The sequence below is a fragment of the Hakea prostrata genome, chromosome 2 (genome assembly GCF_041222555.1).
Source record: "Hakea prostrata isolate BN-2017 chromosome 2, UWA_Hpros_2, whole genome shotgun sequence".
Classification (NCBI taxonomy): Eukaryota; Viridiplantae; Streptophyta; class Magnoliopsida; order Proteales; family Proteaceae; genus Hakea; species Hakea prostrata.
Window position 1 is genome coordinate 23,956,217 of NC_142601.1, and position 3,775 is coordinate 23,959,991.

Below are 3,775 nucleotides of genomic sequence, written 5' to 3' on the forward strand. Positions count from 1 at the left end.
TGGCAAAAACCTCATATATAGGGTATTATATGCCACGGTAAAAAATCCCCGTGGCAAAAACTTTATATATACTACCATGGGCATATACCGTGATAATAGATTAACTGAATACTACGGTAATGTACCGTAGCAAATACATTAACTAAATGCTACGGTAATTACCATAGCAAATAGATTACCAACCCATTGGGCATAATACTTAGGCCATTTACCTTGTGCGTATGAATACTTAGACATTTGCCACGGTACTAAATAACCGTGACAAGTAGATTACCAATCCCTAACTTACATACCTAGATCATTTGCCACGGTACAAAATTACCGTGGCAAATAGGATAAATAAGTCGATAATGGACCACTTAAAATATTAGTATTTACATTATATGCTACGGGGAAGTTTCCCCGTAGCATATAGTTTAATATTTAGAATATAAGCTTAGTAATGTTAGTTATTTATACTCTAGGGGAATTGGTCTCCGTATTAAATATTTTAGCATTTAATATAGAAGCTACGGTTGGTACTTACCGTGGTAATAGTTTTTACTAAAGATCGATTAAACAAATAGTACAATATATACCACGGTAACTAATTACCGTAGTATATGTATTCATTTTATTTCAAAAAATGATTTTACGCGCTTTCTATTTATTCTCGCGCGAAGCTAATATGACTTTACTTCTTTGTGATTAACCTTAAATCTGAATTAACTCTCCTAATAATTTTCTCAAATATCTTGAAACCCTCTCTTACGATACACTGAGCAGAAGTGAAGAACAGATTGACCTTCTCTGAGAAGAAGTGATGAATGACCGCGAATCCTTGGAAATATTGGGAGATCTAACCCGTCTGCTCACATAGCTGAGGCATTTACAACTTTTGATTTGCGGTTTTTGATGGACTAAGGAATTTCCTCCCGCATTAGAGTCTAGGGTTTTAGTGGTTCCAGCGGAGAAGCAGCGCACGAAGCTGAGAAGCATAGGTGATTGCAGCGATTGCAGGAAGTGATTGTTGATTGACGCAAGCTTCGTCTTCCGTCGGTGATTGCAGCGAACCAACGGTTAGTCTTCGATTTCTCTTTCATATGCTCAACCAATTGCATTGCTTGAGATCTATAACCTTTTCCTACGTTTTCTATAAGCTTGTCGCTGCTAAGTCTTTCTACTTCTTGAGTTATCACCCTTCTACCCCAGTATTGGAATCTACCGACTCTCTATTTGATGTTATTGAATGAAGATATTAAAGAAATTCCATTTTTGCTTTGTAGAATGGTTTCGATCTTGTACTGTTCAACATTCATTTCATTTTTTTAATGAAAAATGTGCAGAAATTATATAAAGATCTGAAATGAATTACCTTTCTTTGCCAATGCTCGTTGAACGTCGATAAATGTTCAAACACTGGAATCCGCTGTTTATGTGGCTGGTTTTGGTTCATCTGCATTTTAGTTTATTATCCTGATCAGAAAATTGAATTTGCATTAGAATTAAGAATCTAGCTGCTACCATTCATGTCACACACTTTCCCCTGTAGATAAGTTTACGTTTTTCTGTGGATTTGTACAAGCCATTTTCTTTTCCTTAGCAAATTTTAAGCCTAAGATTTCCTCTTGGTTAAGCTTGATTTATTGTTGTGTGGATTATTTCTCTGATAACACGAATTCACAAATTTAGAACAATTCATAGCGATGTAAAGGATTGAAGGGTCCCCCTCTTTTCCCTTTCCCTAGGAGTATTGAAGATGGATTTTTATCTAGTGTAACTCATGACTAGTTGAAATTTGTCTACTTCAATTTGTTTTGGATGTGGAGCAATGAAAGTTCCCTGTATAATAATTGTGACAAATAATAGTTTCCCATGGTTTGTGAGTCCATCATCCAATCCATAGAGTGCAACCAAAGATACCTTCTGGGTTTGATGTGTTGGAACAACTATGGGGTTCTCAATTTCCCCCATTCGGGAAGGATAAGATTGAGAATAATTGGAGGAAAAGAAGAAAAGATAAGAATAAGTTTGAACTCCCTCTTAATTGGAAGAAAAAGAGTATATTCTTTGATTTGCCATATTAGAAAGATAACATTATTCGTCACAATTTGGATGTTATGCATATTGAGAAGAATGTTTGTGATAGCATAATGTACACATTGTTGGGTACAAAAGACAAGACGAAAGATCACCTGAATGCACTTTTAGATTTAAAAGATATGAATATTCTGCGGATCTCAAAGTAACATTATTTAAGTGTGATTGGGCTCATCCAGAGAGCGGAGTGCATAAAGATGAACTTGGGTTTACACTTGTAAATTTTAATCACTTGAAATATAGTGGACAAAATATAAATGATGAACCATATGTCCTTGCTTCAAAAGTAGAGCAGGTGTTTTATGTGTTGGATCCTCAAAAGTCTGGTTGGTATGTTGCTGTAACTACCAAGATTAGGGATACATATGACTTGTTAGGAGAGGAAAGTGATGCTCCAAACCAAGCATGCACATCAACTTCAATACAACAAAGGCATAGTAGGCAACTGTTAGAGCAAGAAGGTGAAGGTGATTTTGGGTGGACTAGGACTGATATAGAAGGGATGATTGTTGAAACGCCCATCAAACCAAATAATGAAATTGCAAGTTCTGAATCTTCTGATAATGATTATATGAGCTGACTTTGTAGCTAGGGATCCAATCAAGAGTTGTATAAATGCTTGTGTTTGCTACTCGAATGAATTCAAAGTGTTTGCTAGCATGTATAAATGGTTTCATATGTGTGCTGGTTCATTATCATCTTTGCTGCTGTTTTAGGATTAAATAATCTGTTAAGGCAGCAAAACACTAAGTTTGGGTTCAATTTTTTCCTTTTCAGTTCTTTAATCGAATCTAAAAGCATTCTAGTACATTTGAAGTGAATGATAAATCATCTCTAAGTTCCGATCGATTGCAATTCGATAAAAGATGACGCGGTGGATAAGATATATGTAAGATATATTTCCCGTATCGTATTTCTTACCTATATTTAGATGTTTGTATTCATATATTGCCTAGAGCTAGACTAACTGTTACCATATTATATTTGTAGGAAAAATTCAATCTCCCTGATAGTTTAAGGAGATGGGTGGAAATTAAGCTCAATGAAAGATGGAAGGATTTTAAGCATGAACTTCAGGTAAATGTGTTCAACAAGTATGGAACACATGAGGAGAGGTTAACCCATTTAGATAAGCGTGTTCCATTAGAACAATGGAATATACTCCTCGAGACATGGGGCCAAGAGGCTAGTCAGGTATGATGCCTAGAATTTAGCTCATCTTGTGACAAAATAGTAAATTATGTTAGCAATAATATTTCTAATCTAATTCTGTGTGTTTGAAAATATTTTAGGCTGTGTCGGCCCGCAATATTGACAATAGGAAAATTTTAAAATCATTGCACAACACAGGAAAGACTTCTTTTGCTGTAATTCGAGAGGAGAAGGTATATGATGTAATTTGAAAGTATAAATGTTGTTTATGGAAGTTCAGATGTTGTTTATGGAAGTTCACATGTTATAATATTTTATTGTTTCTTAATTATTTAGCGTCAGGAGCACCCAGAGAAAGAACCTCCCACTCGTATGGAAATGTTCAAGATTACACGTGACCCTACAGACGAGGTTGCTAACTTGATCATTGTAAGTTATTAAATCATAAATGAGGTACTATCATTTTATAGCTTCAATTAATATATCTTGTAACTGATTTTTGTGTTTCAAATGTAGGCCAATATGGAAAAACAACTCAATGAAC

General features: G+C 35.0%; 1 long non-coding RNA gene across 1 annotated transcript; it reads left to right on the forward strand.

Annotated features, from left to right (window-relative positions):
- The first annotated feature begins 3,184 nt into the window (after nt 1-3,184).
- LOC149024119 (uncharacterized) lies at nt 3,185-3,775 on the forward strand. Its single transcript, XR_016171421.1, has 3 exons — nt 3,185-3,273; nt 3,372-3,660; nt 3,748-3,775. It is a non-coding gene; the product is annotated as an uncharacterized LOC149024119 (long non-coding RNA).